Here is a 24,579-nt window from a genome sequence, read left to right on the forward strand (position 1 = left end):
CCATGTCCTCTTGCTCTTTAATCACCTCTATCAGCACTTAGCCCTATGGTGAGAGATCCATCACCCCCTCCCCACCGTGCCTGAAGAGCCCTATGGTGAGAGATCCATCACCCCCTCCCCACCGTGCCTGAAGAGCCCTATGGTGAGATCCATCACCCCCTCCCCACCGTGCCTGAAGAGCCCTATGGTGAGAGATACATCACCCCCTCCCCCACACCACCGTGCCTGAAGAGCCCTATGATGAGAGATACATCACCCCCTCCCCCAAACCACCGTGCCTGAAGAGCCCTATGGTGAGAGATCCATCACCCCCTCCCCCCACACCACCGTGCCTGAAGAGACCTATGGTGAGAGATCCATCACCCCCACCCCCACACCATCGTGCCTGAAGTGCCCTATGATGAGAGATCCATCACCCCCTCCCCACCGTGCCTGAAGAGCCCTATGGTGAGATATCCATCACCCCCTCCCCACCGTGCCTGAAGAGCCCTAGGATGAGATATCCATCACTCCCTCCCCCACACCACCGTGCCTGAAGAGCCCTTTGGTGAGTGATCCATCAGCACCCAGCCTGAGGCGACACAGTGACAAGCCGAGTACAAACAGAGTATCACTATATGAATGGAGATGAATGGGCCTGGAAGAGTCATTAGCAGGGAGAAGCACACTCTCATTCATTTACAGCTAGGTCAGGACAGCTAAGCTATCTAACAGACCTCAGGTAATGTGTGAGTTTGTGTGTGTGTGTGTGTGTGTGTGTGTGTGTGTGTGTGTGTGTGTGTGTGTGCGTGCGTGCGTGCGTACGTGCGTGTCTAACAGACCGGACGGAACAGAGAGCAGCTCTCTAAGATCTATGAAGAGAAGCCAGAGCTCAACCAACTCCAGAATAACTAGAAATGATCACCTTGGAGTGAAAGAAGGCCAGGTCAAGTCAGAGCTTATAATTTATGCAGATAAGAGTAGGAGAGCATTTTAGGACAGTGGAGAATATGTGTGCCAAATGGCACCCTATTCCCTATTCTAAGTAGTGCACTACTGTATATAAGGTATAGGCCAATAGGGCTCTGGTCAAAAGTAGTGCACTATAGGTAAACCAGGGCCCTATGGGCTCTGGTCAAAAGTAGTGCACTGTAGGTAAAGCAGGGCCCTATGGGCTCTGGTCAAAAGTAGTGCACTGTAGGTAAAGCAGGGCCCTATGGGCTCTGGTCAAAAGTAGTGCACTGTAGGTAAACCAGGGCCCTATGGGCTCTGGTCAAAAGTAGTGCACTATAGGTAAAGCAGGGCCCTATGGGCTCTGGTCAAAAGTAGTGCACTATAGGTAAACCAGGGCCCTATGGGCTCTGGTCAAAAGTAGTGCACTATAGGTAAACCAGGGCCCTATGGGCTCTGGTCTAAAGTAGTGCACTGTAGGTAAACCAGGGCCCTATGGGCTCTGGTCTAAAGTAGTGCACTGTAGGTAAACCAGGGCCCTATGGGCTCTGGTCAAAAGTAGTGCACTGTAGGTAAACCAGGGCCCTATGGGCTCTGGTCAAAAGTAGTGCACTGTAGGTAAACCAGGGCCCTATGGGCTCTGGTCAAAAGTAGTGCACTGTAGGTAAACCAGGGCCCTATGGGCTCTGGTCAAAAGTAGTGCACTGTAGGTAAACCAGGGCCCTATGGGCTCTGGTCAAAAGTAGTGCACTATAGGTAAAGCAGGGCCCTATGGGCTCTGGTCTAAAGTAGTGCACTATAGGTAAACCAGGGCCCTATGGGCTCTGGTCTAAAGTAGTGCACTATATTGGGATTACGGTGCCATTTAGGACTCACCCTGTGTGTGTTTCTGTTTGTTTACGCAAGTTGCAATCCAGCGCTATGGAAACCAACTGAGCCGTCGAAAATCAAAGACAGCGAACCTCCATATCCCGTTTACACTTGTGCATTCTCCATCAGAGGCTATTTTGGTCTGCTTTGGGGAAAACAAGGGGAGCGACTGTGTGGAAGCATGCGGGTTGTACTGGATTCCCGGGATGGTTCTCTCCCCCTTTAAGGCAGACTACAGAGGGATCAGAGGAGCGGGTTGTACTGGATCCCCGGGATGGTTCTCTCCCCCTTTAAGGCAGACTACAGAGGGATCAGAGGAGGACCTGGCCTCCCATTTATCAAATCAAATCAAATTTTATTGGTCATATACACATGTTTAGCAGATGTTATTGCGGGTGTAGCGAAATGCTTGTGTTTCTAGCTCCAACAGTGCAGTAATATCTAACAATTTCACAACATATACCCAATACACACAAATCTAAGTAAAGCAATGGAATTAAGAATATATACATATATGGACGAGCAATGTCAGAGCGGCATACATTAAGATACAGTAGAATAGTATAGAATACAGTATATACATATGAGACGAGTAATGCAGATATGTAAACATTATTAAAGTGACTAGCAGTCCATTTGTTAAAGTGGCCAGTGATTTCTAATCTATGTATATAGGCAGCAGCCTCTAATGTGCTAGTGAAGGCTATTTAACAGTCTGATGGCCTTGAGATAGAAGCTGTTTTTCAGTCTCTCGTTCCCAGCTTTGATGCACCTGTACTGACCTCGCCATCTGGATGATAGCGGGGTGAACAGGCAGTGGCTCGGTTGGTTGTTGTCCTTGATTATCTTTTTGGCCTTCCTGTGACGTCGGGTGCTGTAGGTGTCCTGGAGGGCTGGTAGTTTGTCCCCGGTGATGCGTTGGGCAGACCGCATCACCCTCTGGAGAGCCCTGCGGTTGCGGGCGGTGCAGTTGCCGTACCAGGCGGTGATACAGCCCGACAGGATGCTCTCAATTGTGCATCTGTAAATGGGCAGTCAAGCGTTGAATTGTCCTTAGCACAGGTACTTTATGCCTATAGGAAGGGAGGAGCAAAATGGAGTCGTGGTCAGATTTGCCGAAAGGAGGGCGGGGGAGGGCCTTGTAGGCATCCCGGAAGTTGGAGTAGCAGTGGTTGAGTGTTTTAGCAGCGCGAGTACTACAGTCAATGTGTTGATAGAACTTCGGCAGCCTTTTCCTCAAATTTGCTTTGTTAAAATCCCCAGCTACAATAAATGCAGCTTCAGGATATGTGGTTTTCAGTTTGCATTAAGTACAGTGAAGTTCTTTGAGGGTTGTCGTGGTATCGGCTTGAGGGGGGATATACACGGCCGTGACTATAACCAAATAAATGTATCTTGGGAGATAACATGGTCGGCATTTGATTGTGAGGTATTCTAGGTCGGGTGAACAAAAGGACTTGAGTTCCTGTATGTTATCACAATTACACCATGAGTCGTTAATCATAAAACATACACCTCCACCCTTCTGCTTCCCGGAGAGATATTTATTCCTGTCTGCACGATGAACTGAGAACCCAACTGGCTGGACCGACTCAGACAGTACATCCCAAGAGAGCCATGTTTCCGTGAAACAGTGTATGTTACAATCCCTGATGTCTCTCTGGAAGGAAACCCTTGCCCTGAGCTCGTCAACTTTATTATCCAGAGACTGAACATTAGCGAGTAATATACTCGGAAGCGGTGGGTGGTGTGCACGCCTCCTAAGTCGGACTAGAAGACCACTCCGAGTACCTCTCCTCCTCCGGAGGCGTTGTTTTGGGTCGGCCTCTGGAATCAGTTCAATTGCCCTGGGGGGTGTGAACAAAGGATCCGCTTCGGGAAAGTCGTATTCCTGGTCGTAATGCCGGTAGTGCCAAAGAGCCTTGGCGTGACCCTGGACAACATCCTGTCGTTCTCCGCTAACATCAAGGCGGTGACCCGATCCTGTAGGTTCATGCTCTACAACATTCGCAGAGTACGACCCTGCCTTACACAGGAAGCGGCACAGGTCCTAATCCAGGCACTTGTCATCTCCCGTCTGGATTACTGCAACTCGCTGTTGGCTGGGCTCCCTGCCTGTGCCATTAAACCCCTACAACTCATCCAGAACGCCGCAGCCCGTCTGGTGTTCAACCTTCCCAAGTTCTCTCACGTCACCCCGCTCCTCCGCACACTCCACTGGCTTCCAGTTGATGCTCACATCTGCTACAAGACCATGGTGCTTGCCTACGGAGCTGTGAGGGGAACCGCACAGTTCACGCTCAGCCCAGTCAAAACTGTTCGCTGCTCTGGCACCCCAATGGTGGAACAAGCTCCCTCACGACGCCAGGACAGCGGAGTCACTCACCACCTTCTGGAGACACTTGAAACCCCACCTCTTTAAGGAATACCTGGGATAGGATAAAGTAATCCTTCTATCCCCCCTTACCCCACCCCAAAAAACATAAACCATAAAAAACAAACAAACAAAAAAATATTTACAACAATAAAAATACAAAAATTTTAAATGTAAATGGTAAAGTGGTTGTCCCACTGGCTATCATAAGGTAAATGCACCAATTTGTAAGTCGCTCTGGATAAGAGCGTCTGCTAAATGACGAAAATGTAATGTAAATGTGAGTTACCGCCGCTCTGATATCCAATAGTTCTTCCCGGCTGTATGCAGAATACAGACGACCTGGTCTCCCCTTTAAGGCAGACTACAGAAGGATCAGAGGAGGACCTGGCCTCTCCTTTAAGACAGAATACAGAGGACCTGGCCTCCCCTTTAAGACCGACTACACAGGGATCAGAGGAGGACCTCGCCTCCCCTTTAAGGCAGACTACAGAGGGATAAGTGGGAGGACCTGGCCTTCCAAGAAGTCGCTGAGAAAAGCCACCACGAAAGAAGTGGGCTGTGGAATCCATCCCAAATGGCACCCTATTTTCTTTGCAGTGCACTACTTTTGGCCAGGGCCCAGGAAGTGCGAACAACCATGGTTAAAAGTAGTGCACTACATAGGGAATAGGGTGCCATTTGGTGCGCAGACTGTGTGACATCAGGATGTGCGAGTGAACTATGCGAGTTCGGCAGAACATGAAAGCACTCTTTGGCCTCGGTCCACAACGCTTCTGTGTCTTTATGAGAGCTTCTTTAGACGCTAAACAGTCTTGTGTGAGGGAGAGAGCTTCTTTAGATGTTAAACAGTCTTGTGTATTGGTGCCTAAGAGAGTGATAAAAAATCAAACCCTTACACCCCTGCAGAATAAAGACATCAAGGCTCCTTGAAACAGGCTCCCCAGGAGCAGGTTTAAGGCACCGTCCAGTGGGATAAGCCCCAGGGCTTTGCACCCCGCACCATGAAACATACCCTCCGCTTCTCAGGACAGCTGCTTCGCCAGGGGTTTGTTTCATGCACATTCAGACTCCCCAGGTATTCAGCCATGACACTGTCACATTCAGCCTCCCCAGGCCTTCAGCCCTGACATCGTCACATTCAGCCTCCCCAGGCCTTCAGCCCTGACATCGTCACATTCAGCCTCCCCAGGCCTTCAGCCCTGACATCGTCACATTAAGCCTCCCCAGGCCTTCAGCCCTGACCCAGTCACATTCGGCCTCCCCAGGCCTTCAGCCCTGACCCCGTCACATTCAGCCTCCCCAGGCCTTCAGCCCTGACATCGTCACATTCAGCCTCCAAGGGCCTTCAGCCCTGACCCCGTCACATTAAGCCTCCCCAGGCCTTCAGCCCTGACCCAGTCACATTCGGCCTCCCCAGGCCATCAGCCCTGACCCCGTCACATTCAGCCTCCCCAGGCCAACAGCCCTGACCCCGTCACATTCAGCCTCCCCAGGCCTTCAGCCCTGACCCCGTCCTCTCCTGCCCCAAAGAGAAGAGCCCCAGGGGGATAAAGCTACTCTCATGGACCCCGATTCCCATCCTCTCTAGCGAAACAGATAGCTCTGTGCCCATGGTCGAGTGGTAACGCCCTCGGCTTCATTCACATATACTGCTCCCTACCGGAGACCTGGGTTCAATCCCCATGTCCACCCTTCCTACTGTACTCCCACTTTCCTATCTCCCCCCTCTGTTTCCAGCTGTCTTAATAAAATGTACAATGTAAAAATAACAACAATTCATCCTGTAGCACAGAGATCTGTTAGTATTGACACATCCTGTAGCACACAGCCAGCTAACAGAGATCTGTTAGTATTGACGCATCCTGTAGCACACAGCCAGCTAACAGAGATCTGTTAGTATTGACACATCCTGTAGCACACAGCCAGCTAACAGAGATCTGTTAGTATTGACACATCCTGTAGCACACAGCCAGCTAACAGAGATCTGTTAGTATTGACGCATCCTGTAGCACACAGCCAGCTAACAGAGATCTGTTAGTATTGACGCATCCTGTAGCACACAGCCAGCTAACAGAGATCTGTTAGTATTGACGCATCCTGTAGCACACAGCCAGCTAACAGAGATCTGTTAGTATTGACGCATCCTGTAGCACACAGCCAGCTAACAGAGATCTGTTAGTATTGACGCATCCTGTAGCACACAGCCAGCTAACAGAGATCTGTTAGTATTGACACATCCTGTAGCACACAGCCAGCTAACAGAGATCTGTTAGTATTGACACATCCTGTAGCACACAGCCAGCTGTACAGGTCAGTGAAGAGACAGACCGGTTGTTGATACTCTTCTAGTTAGGCTAGGTGGTTAGTGCTTCTTCATGATACTGCAGTATATGGCCTGACCCCCTAAACCTAAACCTCTCTTTGGTTAACCATTTCTTACTGAAATTTAACTAACAGTGTTTGTTTCAGGAAAGGATAACAGACACCAGAATACAGGTAGAACATGTATTCCACACAATATGAGCCCAGCCCAAGGCAAAAAACATCAAACCACTAGAACAATCCATACCAGCACAGAATGGTTTATCAAATAAAAGGTGCAGTTACTGATCAGGTGTTAATGAACAACACCGGTGTTCTGCTCCGATAGCTGCAGGAAGCCCAGCGGTGGCAGAGCGTCGTCTGTGAAGTCTACTGCTATGTTGACATAGGTGGGTGGGAACGGCGGCACTGGGAGCCGCTCGGCATTTCATAACACTGATAACATTGTGTTGTTCCTTTAACCCGCAACCAAACCAACACCAGCCATTCAGCCAGCCAGCCAGCCAGCCAGCCAGTCAGTCAGCCAGCAGCCAGCCAGTCAGCCAGTCAGCCAGTCCGCCAGTCAGCCAGCCAGTCAGTCAGCCAGCCAGTCAGTCAGCCAGGGTAATTATCCTGAACTGATTTTCTCTTGTGGATAATTACCATCTTTATTCTTCACAGGCAGGCACCTTTTTATGTGTCTGTTTTCGTCTGCCTTTGTTAGGAAGGACCAGGAAGCCTAAGGTGATTAAGAGTATATTTTACGACGATAACCCTCCTTGGCTGCCAAGTCTCTGGGGACGACGTAACTTACTAAATATCTGCCGCTGCTTTTGTACCTACAGCTTTACAGGAGAGTGAATGAATAGCAAAACAAGTTGATGATGGTGCAGGCCAAGGCTGCGTGTGGAAGACTTGACAGACCTTGATCAATGGCGCATTCTTGTCTTTTCTTAAGTGTTGCCGATCAGTCTTTGATGTAATGTGACTCTGGACGCCTCCAGAGTAAAATAACAAAAGTTAATCATAGATCAAAATTGCCCCTGTGTCCATCTGTCTTTACTTTGAGCAGAACACTGACAAAATCTGCAGCATCTGAAAGCCCCCCGGGGGGAACGTTATCTCTCAGTACCAACGTTAAGCATTAACATAAAGCCTCTTCTCTTACAAATGTGTTGCTTTGGTTCCCTCTCTCCTGCCTGTTCCAACTATACTTCTATTTTTAAACCAAGGCACCACATTCTTAATAGGAGCAAAGAAGAAGAAAAATCAATGTCCATGTTTTGATTTGATGTGTTCCTAAGATAAGACGGTCTTGAATGGAATATTATGATTATGGCGAGAAAGAAAGAAGACTTGCGTCATCTTGTGGGCGACACTCAGGGAGGTAAGGGGATTGTATATGGAGGAAACATGGAGGATCCACGACCACAGTCCTGTAGAAAAAATATGGAGGATCCACGACCACAGTCCTGTAGAAAATGATTTCCCTTTATCCTCTTTCTTCATTTTCCCACTGGGCTTGTCTCTAATGTTTGGTCATATGCAGGTGGTGCTTTCAACATCTTTACACCAGGCCATCATTTGTGTGGAATGTGATTCTATCACATGGGGATAGAGAACAATGCACCCAGTGGCAGTGGGGGTGCAAATAAAGAAACTACGTCTCATCTAGAGTTAGCGATAAAATATCTAGTGACAATCTAGCGACATCATGAACATGTATCTGGCTGTGTAAACAGAGCCATGGTTATCAGACTCCTGGTTGAATGTCCCCTGTTTAAACCACAGTGTATTATACTATACAGGGGAAATAGGGGCCGGTGTGTGTGTAGAGGAAGCCATGACATCATGGGGCCACACAATATGTTCACAAACACAAAAACATGGTTGTCTCCACGAGGTCGCGCGAACAGAGTGAGAGAGAAATACCGGACAAACAGTTTTAGCGCTCCCCCCCCTCTCCTGCCAAAGTTTTCAGAAAGCATAACAAGTGGAACCCAGATCGACATACAGCACCATACCATACACCATGCTTAATCAATGCCAAATGGCACCCCATTTCCTTTAGAATATAGCATCTATTCAGCAAAACATCTGAGAATTTGTCCCAAATGGCAACTGATTTCCTTTATAGCGCACTGCTTTTGACCTGGGTCAATAGGGTTCCCCATAGGGCTCTGGTCTAAAGTAGTGCACTGTAAAGGGAATAGGGTGTTATTTGGGACGCCGGCCCATTGTTTCCGTAGCCTGTTGACCCCTGTGTGCTGTCAGTCGATCCCTGTGCTGTTCCATTTACCTGTGCCTCTCTCAGGACGTTTGGAGAGGGTGGCGGGACACTTGGCTTCGGCAGGGTTCACTGAGAGCATGTCGTCAGCAGCTCCAGCGCGGTTCACTGAGAGCATGTCGTCAGAGGCTTCTGCAGAGACCCCGGCCCAGGGGCCCCATTCAAGGGCTGTCAAGCGTCCATCACCTAAGTGGCTGATACCTGAAGTGCCCTTAATGAATGAGGCCCGCAGATTTTTTGGAGTAGCTCCTCTCTCTCTCTCTCTCTCTCCCTGAGAGCAACGGGGTCAGTCTACTGATTAACTGAGAACGCAGCCGCCCCTCTACCTCTCCCCTACACCTCCTCTCCCCTCCTCGCCACCTCCTCTCCTCCCCTCTACACCTCCTCTCCTCTCCACCTCCTCTCCACCTCCTCTCCACCTCCCTCCTCCCTCCATCTTCACTCCTCATACGTCTTTGCTTTCTCTCCAACCTGAAGAAAGCTGCTGACAATTTTGCGGCAGCTGTAAAAACACGTTTTATTTATCACTTCCTTATGGAATTTCGTAATTAAACTTCGGTCTGTTTTCCTTCATCATGCAAACCCTTATATTTCTCACTGAGGCACTTCGCTTAAAGTACCGGTAGTTTGATAATGACAAGAAACAATCCTAAAACATCAATTTGCTGAATTGAAATGACAGCTGATATTGAAAACTCATGCTGCATGCACGTTAAGCGTTCCCCCCGTTCTCTATCTGGAAAATACATTTGTTAGTATTTGCGGATGAGCCATTCCAGGGCATGCTAGAGTAATTCTTGAAACAGTTGTGGAACTAAATCTGATGCGGAGATTCTGTTGCATTCAGCCGTCGTCAACAAAAAGAAAAAAAAGGGGGGGGGGCCCAGCCAGGGTTCTTTTCTACAGACACACGCTTCTTCCCACTCCCCTCTCTGGAGGGAGCGCAGAACAACCAGGAGGAGGAGAGGAGAGAGAAAGAGAGGTGACAGATGAAAAACACAAGGGGCCACTATAGAGATTCCCTGCTACAAAACTCCCTTTCAAAGACACAGGCATTTGAATAATTAAATGACATTCGTCAAGCACCTGTGGAAAAGAACTTTAAAAAAAAAAAACTACTTCAGAAAACCCCCGCTTTGAGGCGCTTTGAGGCCTTGGTCCTCAATGTAGCTCATTACCAGTATAAATGACCACTGATGGATGTCTTACCCTCTCCTCCCCCACCTCTCCTTTCCTTCAGACTATGGATAATAGGTTTTAAAGCTTCATTCAGGGAGGAGCACCTTAGCATGCACCTTGTGTACACAGTGATTTCTCCAGCACCGATCAGCGCTCTGTTATTTCAATGCGCCAAACAAGACAAGTTGCCACAAAGGCTCTGAGCTCGGAGACATTCTGCAGAGAGACTCTGGCTGAGACCCAAATGGAACCATACTCCCTTTATAGTGAACTTCTTTTGACCAAGGTCCAATAGGGCTCTGGTCAAAAGTAGTGCACTATATAGGGAATAGGGTGCCATTTGGGATGCAGCTGCTGAAGCTGAACCCCGTCCATCTGTCATGCCAAGACATTCCCTAGCCAGAGAGAGAGAGAGAGACAGACAGACAGACAGACAGACAGACAGACAGACAGACAGACAGACAGACAGACAGACAGACAGACAGACAGAGAGAGAGAGAGAGAGAGAGAGAGAGAGAGAGAGAGAGAGAGAGAGAGAGAGAGAGAGAGAGAGAGAGAGAGAGAGAGAGAGAGAGATCCTTTAAGGGAGGTGCTTTTACATTGACTTCCTCACAATTACTTTGAACAGCATAAAAAGGGTGAAGAAAGGAAGGGGGGAGAATACAAAGGGTACCCCTCCTCCTCTCCTCCTCCTCTCCTCCTCCTCTTCTCTCCTACTTCTGTGCCAATTAAGGGTCCCTGGCAGTAGATCTGAGGGTAGGGACTGGGTGCCTGAGATGCCAACACTGACAAACAAAGGCATATGTATCACTCACTCAACTCCCTCTGCCATGCAATCCAGAGAGGAGGCTGCTACTTAAATACAAGCTGCCTGCCTGCCTGTCTATCTGCCTGCCTGCCTATCTGCCTGCCTGCCTGCCTATCTGCCTGCCTGCCTGTCTGCCTGCCTGCCTGCCTGTCTGTCTATCTGCCTGCCTGCCTGCCTGCCTATCTGCCTGCCTGCCTGTCTATCTGCCTATCTGCCTGCCTGTCTGCCTGTCTATCTGCCTGCCTGCCTGCCTGCCTGCCTGCCTGCCTGCCTGCCTGCCTGCCTGCCTGCCTGCCTGCCTGCCTGTCTATCTGCCTGCCTGCCTGCCTGCCTGCCTGCCTGCCTGTCTGTCTATCTGCCTGCCTGCCTGCCTGTCTATCTGCCTGCCTGCCTGCCTGCCTGTCTATCTGCCTGCTTGCCAGTCTCCCTTGACTGACACTGAAAGAGAGAACTCAACCCAATAGCCAAAGTGCATGGATGCAACCAATCCATGTAGGTCTAGTGTAGTGTAGGTCTACTGTAGGGCTAGTTCATGCTGGAATGCCAACAACAGAGTTCAACAACAGAGCTTCAAAACTTCAACAATATGTAGCAGCTTATTTCTTGCAGCTTGTGTGGTAGATTTTTAACTAGCTCTCCCAAGTTAACCCTGGCTATATATTTGTCTATATATTTCCTTACGGTGGGAGTATATAGGTTACAGCCTAGGAAATCATACACCCATACGGTATCCCTTTAGCGTGAACAGTAGGCTTTAGTCTTCCATGATCTCTTCCCATGGTAACAAATAGAAGTAAACCCAGAAGTTGAAGTTAAGCCTTGGCAAATCATTTGACTTGAGTCCTATGTGTTTTACTGGTGTGAAACACAACACACAGAGGGAAAACTGGCTTAGTCCTTGGTTGAACCGCTCTCATAATTAAACACTTACTGTACTATAACAAGTGTGGGAATGGGGGGGGTGAGGGGGTTGGTAGGGTGCAACATTCATCATAAAATGTATCTAATAACTCAAGGTTTGGTACAGAGAGAATGTGTTGATTAAAAACCCAACATGTTGTTTTGCCACTTGGAGTGAAATAGGAGAACAGTAATAATCTTGATTTTTTTGAAAAAATAAATAAAAAAGTTTAGTCATTTAGCAGACGCTCTTATCCAGAGCGACTTACAGTTAGTGAGTGCATAATTATTATTTATTTTTTCATACTGGCCCCCGCAAGGGAATTGAACCCACAACCCTGGCATTGCAAACGCCATGCTCTACCAACTGAGCTACACGGAACCTTGATAAGAGTGTGTGGCTTATATAAGTGAATCACATTAGAGGGAGGCCAGCTTGTTGTCTGGGGGCACATCGTGTGTCAGAGATATGGTTGAAAAGGTTTCTTCTATTCATGGTGACAACATACAGCATGCACTAGTTTAGATCATTGTGATATGTCACGAGTGTCTCCCAAATGGCACCCTATTCCCTACATAGTGCACTGCTGTTGACCAGGGCCCATATGGCGCTATTTGGGAATGAAGTCTCAGACCACCCCGTTCACGAAAATGGATCGCTCCTAACAGACAGTGAGTCAAGTGGCCGTGGCTTGCTATATAAAGCAGGCAGACAGGCATCGAGGCATTCAGTTACTGTTCGATTGAACGTTAGAATGGGCAAAACGAGTGACCTAAGAGACATTGAGCGTGGTATGATCGTCGGTGCCAGGCGGACTGGTTCCAGTAATTCAGAAATGGCCGCCCTCCTGGGCTTTTCACGCACGACAGTGTCTAGGGTTTATCAAGAATGGTGCGACAAACAAAAAAAATCATCCAGTCAGCGGCAGTCCTGTGGTCGAAAACATCTCGTTGATGACAGAGTTCAAAGGAGAATGGCAAGAATGGTGCAAGCTAACAGGTGGGCCACAAACAGCCAAACAACGGCGCAGTGCAACAGTGGTGTGCAGAACGGCATCTCGGAACGCACAACTCGTCGGTCCTTGCCACGGATTGGCTATTGCAGCAGACGACCACACCGGGTTCCACTCCTATCAGCTAAAAACAAGAAGAAGCGGCTCCAGTGGGCACGCCATCACCAACACTGGACAGTTGAGGAGTGGAAAAACATCGCCTGGACCGATGATTCCCAGTTCCTGTTGGGTCATGCTGATGGCAGAGTCAGGATTTGGAGTAAGCATCATAACTCCATGGACCCATTCTGCCTGGTGTCAACGGTACAGGCTGGTGGTGGTGTAATGGTGTTGGGAATGTTTTCCTGGCACACATTAAGTCCCTTGATACCAATTGAGCAATGTTTCCATGCCCTGAGGAACTCAGGCTTCTCTGGAGGCAAAGGGGTGGTCCGACCCGGCACTAGGTGGGTGTACCTACTGGCAACTGAGTGCATTATAAAGTCAGCTTCATTATAAAAATGGCATCTGTACACTGTTGGTCTGGCCGGGGTATTCAATCAGGCGTGCTATTGATGTCATGAGAGCGGTTTGAGCAGGGAGCCATGATGAAATGAAATGAGCAACTCATCCAACAACAATATTCTAGAATCCAATGATCTGTTTTAACAGTTTGCTTTAGAACGACGGTCTCTTCCAGCTTCACAGGATTCTCTTTTACAATTAGTTTTACTGAGGGAAATAATCTAGTATGAGCCACAGTACAACCCACAGTAAACTGATGAAATGAGACAAAAATAATGAGATGGACTCATTTTATTTTATATATGGAGGCACACACACACATGTGCACACACACACACACACAAAGACACACACAGATGCACAGACACACACACACACAATCACAGAGTACACTTGTACACTACGTCCGTCTGGGGTGGGTCAGAACATTTGAAAGCACCTTCTAATCTGGATTGAATTGAGGACATTTGATGAGCTAGTCCACCTGCAGATCAAAAAGACAGGGCAGAGAACCTGCTGTTGATCTTTCTTCCTCTCCTCTGTCTGTTTTACCTCTCTCTATTCTTCTCTCTCTCTCTATCCTTCAACATCTGTTCCCTCTTCACACTCAAATGCCTCACATCTTCTGTTAGCCCCACTAACCTCTCAGGGGAGAAAAAGCTTTCTCTTTATAAGCATTGCACAGGACCAAGGAAGCATTCAGGAAGAGCGGAATGGATTAAAAAAGAGAGAGAGAGATGGGGAGGGACAGAGAGAGAGAGAGAGAGGAGAGAGAGAGAGGACAGAGAGGACAGAGAGAGAGGACAGAGAGAGAGAGAGAGGGACAGAGAGAGAGAGAGAGAGAGATAGAGAGAGAGGACAGAGAGAGAGAGAGAGAGAGAGATAGATAGAGAGAGAGGACAGAGAGAGAGAGAGAGAGTAGGAAAGAGGGACTTCTTCTTCTTCTGAGATATGAAGTCATGAGAAACTCCCTCAGACCAGGTTTAGAAGAAGAGAAGTAGCTCAGCACTGATTTGGTCTTTCAAAGAGCAGAGAAGAAGAACGGCTCATTTGGTGCTCGTCCAGGAACTGGTTCTCATTCAGTCAGAAGGAATGTTCTGAGAGAGGAGGAGGGGAGGGATAGCTGGCAAAAACCCACAGGCTAATTCTGCAAATTAGCTTTCGCCAGACCTCCTGACGGTTGATTATTCATTATCTGAGCAACGCCTCAGTGGAATTACGGTACGCATTAGAACAACAAACAGGCAACCCTTCTTCCCCGAATGAAGCCCGCCCGCCGCTGTCTGATTCAGGGGAAGAAGACTGAGGAGAGGGGGGCACCATCCAACCAAGCAACGTTTACAAAAAATCAGCCCCAGGTTTCGGTGTTTGCCAGCGTCTCTAAATGAGCGCATTCAGGGCTAATAACCACAGGCGATGACAGCCAATGGAGGCAGAGAGGAAGGAAAAGCCACTAGGTGTGGTGGTACTGGTGGGCAGAGGCCTCTTCCAGTCCACGGAGCCAGCTGGACTCCCACTCGCATTCCCAAGGCCCTTTTGTAGGTGTATCGGTTTGTGTTTTTAGCCGTAAAAACCCTGGCTTACGGTTACCACAACTCCCTGTCTAATACAGCCTGGGTCTAAATAAACCATGTGTGGTCTTAGAACATGCTGTTGACAAGCTGCCTGCCTCACTCCCTGGGTTAGGGGAGAGAGAGAGAGAGCGAGAGAGAAAGAGAGAGAGAGAGAGAGAGAGAGAGAGACAGAGAGAGAGAGAGACAGACAGAGAGAGAAAGAAAGAGAGAGAGAAAGAGAGAGACAGAGAGAGAGAGAGAGAGAGAGAGAGAGAGAGAGAGAGAGAGAGAGAGAGAGAGAGAGAGAGAGAGAGAGAGAGAGAGAGCAGAGAGCAGAGAGAGAGAGAGAGAGAGAGAGAGAGAGAGAGAGAGAGAGAGAGAGAGAGAGAGAGAGAGAGAGAGAGAGAGAGAGAGAGAGAGAGAGAGAGAGAGAGAGAGAGAGAGAGAGAGAGAGAGAGAGAGAGAGAGAGAGAGAGAGAGAGAGAGAGAGAGAGAGAGAGAGAGAGAGAGAGAGAGAGAGAGAGAGAGAGAGAGAGAGAGAGGTTGGTCTGAGTAAGTCTATCTGAAAGGAGACTTCTTTATACTCTCTCTGATGCCTGTGTGTCCTCTGGTCTGCTAAACAGGACTTCAGGGAAATCTGTCTATAGTGTGGCATGTCAGTCAGGATGTACCAGGCCTACAATGATTCTCTTTATTTAATTTACCCTGACACTGGCCTTGTTATGTTTTGTACAACTTGCATACAGTAAAATAGAGAAGTGACCCACTAATGGCTCTAACAAACCAAGCCATCAACTGTCTCTGTTCTGTACGTTTCAATCAGTATGCTACCGCTCAATCTTGGACAAATTAACAATCATTATTCTAACATCAGAACAAAAAACTATTGTGTGAGCGAACACAATAAACATAACAAGATAACTAATAATGTAAGCATACTGTGTCTATAACAGGTATATAGGTTATAGGTTGAGAGCTTTTGTGAAAGAGCAGAGTTAGAAAGACATGGCATATAGAAGCAAACCGGATGGACATCATGAAAATGATCTAAGAGGTTGAGGAAGTTCAGGAGTAAAAACTAACAAAATAGAATTATTGTAAAATTGACTGTGTCCATAAAATGTATATAGTATGTATAAGCTGGAAGTAGAGGCCTAAGCGTTGTTGTTCACTAGTTTACTCCAATTAGGGAAGGGGTGGTGGGGTTGGAAAGTAATAAAGGGAAATATATATTTTTTAAGGATATATATATATATATATATATATATATATATATGAGAAGAAAAAAAAACATATGGGGGATTGGAAGTGATGCAGACAATTACATTGATGGAAGTTACAATCTATCTGCAATATTAAAGCTGATCTACCCCCTAAAAGAAAAAATATATAATGTACACAAAAAAAAAAAACACATTGAATGGGAATCACGGTGCCATCTTGATTTGACAGATACCAGCGGGGACTCATTCATGCCTGTGAATCCTTGTGGCACTGGAAACCACACACACGGCCTGGCATAGCACCTCAGTAATTTATGCTTATCCAAACACTGTGCATTGTGTCTCTAATGTAAACAGGGAGAACACTGCACCACCTGGTGTGAACTGGGGCCCTGTTGTCACAATTCATTATTTGTATTTTCATAACACATTAAGGAGAGAACAGATAAACCAAGCCTTTCTACGAATCTGGCGCCTGAAGAATCACTTAATTTGGGCATTGGACAGTAAGGCGCTGAAACATCTCTCTTTTCACAATTCTCTCTGTCTCTCTCTTTCTCCCTCTCTCTCTCTCTCTCTCCTCCCACTCTCTTTCTCTCTCCCTTTCGACCAACATGAAAGGCTGTGGGTGCTAATTACAGTAGCCTTGGCCGTAGTAAAATTAGTTTATGTTCCACATCAAAGTGAATTAGGCAGGCGACGGGCTGATTCAAGGCGACTCTGAAAGAACCATCACCACACTTTTAATTCATTTCAACCCTCTCTGTCTCTCTTACAGGGAGGGAACAAGGCCTGTGGCAAACGTGTTGGTATTTCCCACGGCCTCGTCCCAAAGAAGTAGTTCCAGCCATGACAATACAAAAATAGACAGAGTCTGCATCCCAAATGGCACCCTATTCCCTTTATAGTGCACTACTTTTTACCAGTCCCCTATGGGTCTTGGTCAAAGGTAGTGCACTACATACAGTAGGGAATAGGGTGCCATTTGGGATGCACAGCGCTACAGCGCTAGCTCCTCACCCTGGAATTGTACTAAAGACAAGGAGCTAGCTAAAACCCTCTGACATCGCTAGCTGTCTCTGTCATCGCTAGCTGTCTCTTGTCTCTGGCATCGCTAGCTGTCTCTGTCTCTCGCATCGCTAGCTGTCTCTGTCTCTGACATCGCTAGCTGTCTCTGGCATCGCTAGCTGTCTCTGGCATCGCTAGCTGTCTCTTGTCTCTGGCATCGCTAGCTGTCTCTTGTCTCTGGCATCGCTAGCTGTCTCTGTCTCTCGCATCGCTAGCTGTCTCTGTCTCTCGCATCGCTAGCTGTCTCTGTCTCTGGCATCGCTAGCTGTCTCTGGCATCGCTAGCTGTCTCTGGCATCGCTAGCTGTCTCTGGCATCGCTAGCTGTCTCTGACACATCTAGATGAAGATATATCTCACTAACGGTCTCTCTTTAAAACAGCGTCATTATCATTATCCTTCGCTCAAACAGTGTAAAGATGGACGGGCAGAGAGATGAGACATACGTGGGGGACAATAAAGCTATCCTGATGTTAGCACAGTTTGACTGGTTGGTTTCACATTGGGTTATGGCTACCAATAGGTGACAGGGAACGAGAGAGAGAGAGAGGTACAAACCACACTCAACTAACTGTCTGACACCATCTTGTGTGAGAGAGGTACAAACCACATTCAACTAACTGTCTGACACCATCTTGTGTGAGAGGTACCAACCACATTCAACTAACTGTCTGACACCGTCTTGTGTGAGAGGTACAAACCACATTCAACTAACTGTCTGACACCGTCTTGTGTGAGAGGTACAAACCACATTCAACTAACTGTCTGACACCGTCTTGTGAGAGAGAGGTACAAACCACATTCAACTAACTGTCTGACACCGTCTTGTGTGAGAGGTACAAACCACATTCAACTAACTGTCTGACACTATCTTGTGAGGAAATTAACTATCACAGATATTGAATGGCTGTGGTGGTCATGGTGTCGGTCTCAGTCGGTCTCTCTCTCACACCACACACACACACACACACACACACACACCTACACACACACACACACACACACACTGCTGTGACCCACTCAGTCTGATTATATCTGGACCACGATCACACCGAGCCCTACACTTCCTGTGACAGGCAGAATAGCCCTATGGGAAATTTTACAGGTCACGCAACCCAAGGCATGCTGCTGTTCTGTTCTGTTCTGTATATCACACACACACACCATTCCTTCAGCCATTAATCAACAGGTGGTAGAGGAAAACTTGTCAAAACATTCCTCAGCAGTCAAGGAGACATGGTGGATATAAGAGGAGAGAGAGATCAGAACATGGACATAATACCACACTGAAAGGAACTCTGTCACATACAGTCACAACTTACAACAATCCCCCTACTAGCTGTGCCCCCCCCCACCCCACCCCACATACAACTTCCTCCGCGCTCGCGCATTATCATATCATCATAATAATAATAATAATAATAATAATAATAATATATGCCATCATATGTGCGCCACTAGAAATCCCTGCATTAGCATGTTTCTGTTAGCTGATACATCATGAATAAATACACCATACTACTGGCCTGGTAATGTGCCTGGACCTTGTAGGCTAAACTGCAGAGAAAAAAAACTCATAACTGATCCAAATGGTTGCCCAATCAGGCAGGCTAGTTGCAATCATTTCTAAATTAATATGGAATTCAAAACACCAGGCTTTTGAGCGGTTATTCAAATGACAAAAGCTATTCACTGCAGTTTACAGCCTAGACTAGAGTTGTGTACTCACTTGAAAACAATAATAACATTCTTCATCACATTGTGTTGTTGTAGCATAGGTAAGATACAATTCTTGTCCCTAAAAAACCCGAAACAGGCTAGCTTTTCGAGCTGCGTACCCGGGGCCTGGGAGGGAGTGCATAGGTAGGGCTAGGCTCCCTATGAAATCGTGATCTGATCAACTTTTTTTTCTGTGTAAATTGACTGGATACATTTACTGCAGTACGAAGCCTAACATTGAGCTTATGAATTATGGGCTAATATGCATACGCTTCTGACTTAGGCTATAGGCTACATTTCAAACCTGTCTGTCTTCGTTGTTCTGTTGCGCAATTACGGCTATTCCTCTTTAAATCTTGTGAAGTCCCAGGAAAAGCCAGACTACAAAAGCTTGTTGGACACTTATTTTCGACTGATTTTCTTTATCCTACTAACAGCCTATTGGTGGAGAAATGCCCCTTGCTCTTGCTTGCTGAATCTAAAATAGGCTACAGCGTTAAGAACGGGCGGGGAGTTTGAAAGGAGAAGCCCATATCTTCCTATAGTAGGCATACCTTAACACCAATAGGCTACATCCTGACAACATATCAGTGTCTTGCTAACGTACCTTTCTGGACCTTCTAAACTGTCCAGAATAGATACAAACTGATCAAAAATAATTGCATAAATCAGGCCTAGGCTGTAGGCCAGTTATTTCGGCTTGAAACAAAACAGGACCTGAGTGCGGTTATTCAAATTAGCCTGCATCACTGCAGTTTACAGCCTGCGGACAATAATTGCGTATTCACTTGACAACAATAATACATTCCCTCATTGCACTGTGTTGTTGTAGCAGGTAGAATAATGTTGTCAATAAAACGTCAGTCTATGCCTAATCAATAGTGGAGCTTTGCGTGCCGGGGGACCACAGAGGGAGGAACGCACTACAGATCTGCCATTTCATCATCTGTTAACTTATTTTTCTTGCGCTTTGACAGGTAAATATTTAGCCTAGAGCCATACTATTTCGCTAATGAATGGCCTAATATCTAGCTAATATGTAGCTTCTTACTTCGGTTACACATCGCTAGCCTCTCTCTTCCAGCTGTTCCAGTGCACAACAGGCTGTAGGCCATGCAAGCCTCTCTGCTATAGGCCATTCATCTGCTCGTGAAATCCCAGGAAAAGCTATAGGCTACAAAAGCTATACGACATTTATTTATGATATTTAAAAAAAAATACTAAGCCTAATAGGGGAAAGAAGTATCTGTGGGATAGAGACCTCATGAATGGTCTGAACCAGTATCTGTGGGTTAGAGACCTCATGAATGGTCTGAACCAGTATCTGTGGGTTAGAGACCTCATGAATGGTCTGAACCAGTATCTGTGGGTTAGAGACCTCATGAATGGTCTAAACCAGTATCTGTGGGATAGAGACCTCATGAATGGTCTGAACCAGTATCTGTGGGTTAGAGACCTCATGAATGGTCTGAACCAGTATCTGTGGGTTAGAGACCTCATGAATGGTCTGAACCAGTATCTGTGGGTTAGAGACCTCATGAATGGTCTGAACCAGTATCTGTGTGTTAGAGACCTCATGAATGGTCTGAACCAGTATCTGTGGGTTAGAGACCTCATGAATGGTCTGAACCAGTATCTGTGTGTTAGAGACCTCATGAATGGTCTGAACCAGTATCTGTGGGTTAGAGACCTCATGAATGGTCTGAACCAGTATCTGTGGGTTAGACCTCATGAATGGTCTGAACCAGTATCTGTGGGTTAGAGACCTCATGAATGGTCTGAACCAGTATCTGTGGGTTAGAGACCTCGTGAATGGTCTGAACCAGTATCTGTGGGTTAGAGACCTCATGAATGGTCTGAACCAGTTCTGAACCAGTATCTGTGGGTTAGAGACCTCATGAATGGTCTGAACCAGTATCTGTGGGTTAGAGACCTCATGAATGGTCTGAACCAGTATCTGTGGGTTAGAGACCTCATGAATGGTCTGAACCAGTATCTGTGGGTTAGAGACCTCATGAATGGTCTGAACCAGTATCTGTGGGTTAGAGACCTCATGAATGGTCTGAACCAGTATCTGTGGGTTAGAGACCTCATGAATGGTCTGAACCAGTATCTGTGGGTTAGAGACCTCATGAATGGTCTGAACCAGTATCTGTGGGTTAGAGACCTCATGAATGGTCTGAACCAGTATCTGTGGGTTAGAGACCTCATGAATGGTCTGAACCAGTATCTGTGGGTTAGAGACCTCATGAATGGTCTGAACCAGTATCTGTGGGTTAGAGACCTCATGAATGGTCTGAACCAGTATCTGTGGGTTAGAGACCTCATGAATGGTCTGAACCAGTATCTGTGGGTTAGAGACCTCATGAATGGTCTGAACCAGTATCTGTGGGTTAGAGACCTCATGAATGGTCTGAACCAGTATCTGTGGGTTAGAGACCTCATGAATGGTCTGAACCAGTATCTGTGGGTTAGAGACCTCATGAATGGTCTGAACCAGTATCTGTGGGTTAGAGACCTCATAAATGGTCTTGTGTTACCACCTTATTAATAGGCAGTGTGCAGTAGGATGCGTTGATCAGTTGATTGACAGGTGTAGGACTTTAGAATAATAAACGTTCCTCTAGTGTGGATGCCCACCAACGTTTTATAGTTATCGTTATAGTTATTGGCTTGGTGGATGGCCCGGGCCTTAACTCTGACACAACACAACTAACGTTATTATCACAACAGAACTAGCCTACTAGTAAGCTTAGCTAACGTTATTATCACAACAGAACTAGCCTACTAGTAAGCTTAGCTAACGTTATTATCACAACAGAACTAGCCTACTAGTAAGTCTAGCTAACGTTATTATCACAACAGAACTAGCCTACTAGTAAGCTTAGCTAACGTTATTATCACAACAGAACTAGCCTACTAGTAAGTCTAGCTAATGTTATTATCACAACAGAACTAGCCTACTAGTAAGCCTAGCTAACGGTATTATCACAACAGAACTAGCCTACTAGTAAGCCAAGCTAACGTTATTATCACAACAGAACTAGCCTACTAGTAAGCCTAGCTAACTTTATTATCACAACAGAACTAGCCTACTAGTAAGCCTAGCTAACGTTATTATCACAACAGAACTAGCCTACTAGTAAGCCTAGCTAACGTTATTATCACAACAGAACTAGCCTACTAGTAAGCCTAGCTAACGTTATTATCACAACAGAACTAGCCTACTAGTAAGCCTAGCTAACGTTATTATCACAACAGAACTAGCCTACTAGTAAGTCTAACTAACGTTATTATCACAACAGAACTAGCCTACTAGTAAGTCTAGCTAATGTTATTATCACAATTGAATATACTCTATAAATGGACTCTTTCAAATAATTTAGGGAAGTCGAATCCATCACTTCAGTTGTTTGGCTGTGCCCATAGCAACATTAGAAATGAGGTGGATAGGTGTAAATTCACCCAACAGACAGGCAGGAAACAGACACAGACAGGACAACAGACAGGCCAACAGACAGGCAGGACAACAGACAGGCGGGCCAACAGACAGGCGGGCCAACAGACAGACAGGACAACAGACAGACAGGACAACAGACAGACAGGCGGCAGGCCAACAGACAGGCAGGCCAACAGACAGGCAGGCCAACAGACAGACAGGACAACAGACAGACAGGCAGGAAACAGACACAGACAGGACAACAGACAGACAGGACAACAGACAGGCAGGCCAACAGACAGACAGACAGACAGACCTCACAGTGTCATCGTTATACTCCCAGCTCCATTAGTTTATTATCAAGACCTTGAAAATCCTGGTGTAAAAAAAAAAGCTTGGGCATATCTGAGGATTTGAAAGTCAAAGCAGCTTTATTGTGCTATTTAAAAGAGAGAAAGGAGAGAGAGGAAAGGTTTTTCAAGTTTACAAAAACATTTATTCTTAAACCTTGGCTGATCACAGTTCCTACTACACACAGGAGGAGAGAGAGAAAAGAGAGAGGGAGGTAGAGAGAGGATATATATATAGAGAGAGAGATCAGAGAGAGGGAGGTAGAGAGAGAGAGAGAGAGAGAGAGAGAGAGAGAGAGATCAGAGAGAGGGAGGTAGAGAGAGATCAGAGAGAGGGAGATAGAGAGAGGATATATAGAGAGAGAGAGATCAGAGAGAGGGAGGTAGAGAGAGGATAGATAGAGAGAGAGAGATCAGAGGTAGTATGCCAGCTATAACAGAGGAAGGTATTGATGTAAATGATTGAAATGAGCTCTCAAGCCAGAGGGAGGCAAACCACTTGTATATCTTCTACTGCTTGTATATCTTCCTTCTCTTGTTCCCTCCTTCTCTCTCTCTCTCCCCTACCTCTGTCCCCTCCATCTCCCCCCCTCTCTCGCTACCTCCTTCCCTCTCTCTATATCCCCGCCTCTCTCTCCCCATCCCCCCCTCGCCTCTCCCCCCCGCCTCTCCCTCCCTCCCTCCCAGTGGCTGTGGGTTCTTTATGTAATGCCAGGTCCTGTTGCCAAGAAGACGGCGGAAGGAGAGGAGTGTTGCTCTGCACTAATTAATCCAACAAACTTCAGAGCCAACCTGCTGAGAGACGGCGGTCCAACACTGTGTGTGTGTGTGTGTGTGTGTGTGTGTGTGTGTGTGTGTGTGTGTGTGCGTGCGTGCGTTCCAACACTGTAAACCAAACCTCCTTGTGCCCCGTTCAGCCAAAAACCCTCCGCAACCATTAAGCAAATATTCTCAATAGGATCAGCGTGTGGGGGTTAACTGGAGGGAGGGTAGTGGGCTAGTGGGGGTTAACTGGAGGGAGGGTAGTGGGCTAGTGGGGGTTAACTGGAGGGAGGGTAGTGGGCTAGTGGGGGTTAACTGGAGGGAGGGTAGTGGGCTAGTGGGGGTTAACTGGAGGGAGGGTAGTGGGCTAGTGGGGGTTAACTGGAGGGAGGGTAGTGGGCTAGTGGGGGTTAACTGGAGGGAGGGTAGTGGGCTAGTGGGGGTTAACTGGAGGGAGGGTAGTGGTAGCGGGCTAGCAGGGTAAGCCAGGTTAATTCATCTGTACAGGCTCAGGCTCCCAGTTTCAACAGAGGTCTCTGGACGGTTCAGCTGGATGAGCATCTCATGGTGTAACCTGGAAGGAATACTGAGCCTGCGTTCCAAATGGCACCCTATTCCACTACTTTTGACCAGGGCCCATAGTTGAATAGGGGGCCATTTGGGACACACCCCTATGTATGCATTGTGGTGCAGTTCAGTGGAGACATGGATAGCTAAGGATGTCTGGACACAGCATTGAGATCTAGTCCACATGTTTGGTTTGATTCCATAAACATGTAGACAGTACAGTTCCTGTGTTTGGTGTGAAACCATTAACATGTGGACAGTATAGTACAGTTACTAATAATTACGTGAGATAGAAGGGAACCGGTGGCGTTCAAGAAATCAATCTCATTTCTCACTGCTTTAACTGTTCCCGTGCAATAACATCTTCATCTGTTTGAGTCTGGGACGTCTAATCTATCTCTCTTCATGTGAAAAGTGATATGAGTGATTCCACTGGCTCTGTATTGTCCCTGTGAATCCTGATGTGAATGATGTGAAGGATGCCCTAGGGCTTGCTAGTGTTGGATGTGTTCCCTAGCGGGCTCATCAAACTAATGGAAGAACAGGCGTTATGATGACTGAACGTCAGACAGACATTACTCCCTTGACAAGTGGACCGATTAGACCAGACGGGTTTTGAGTGAAGGGGATCTACCCAGGGCAACATTAGCCTGTGTGTGTGTGTGTGTGTGTGTGTGTGTGTGTGTGTGTGTGTGTGTGTGTGTGTTATCTTAGGGCAACATTAGCGTCTG

The sequence above is a fragment of the Coregonus clupeaformis genome, chromosome 28 (genome assembly GCF_020615455.1).
Source record: "Coregonus clupeaformis isolate EN_2021a chromosome 28, ASM2061545v1, whole genome shotgun sequence".
NCBI classification, from domain to species: Eukaryota; Metazoa; Chordata; class Actinopteri; order Salmoniformes; family Salmonidae; genus Coregonus; species Coregonus clupeaformis.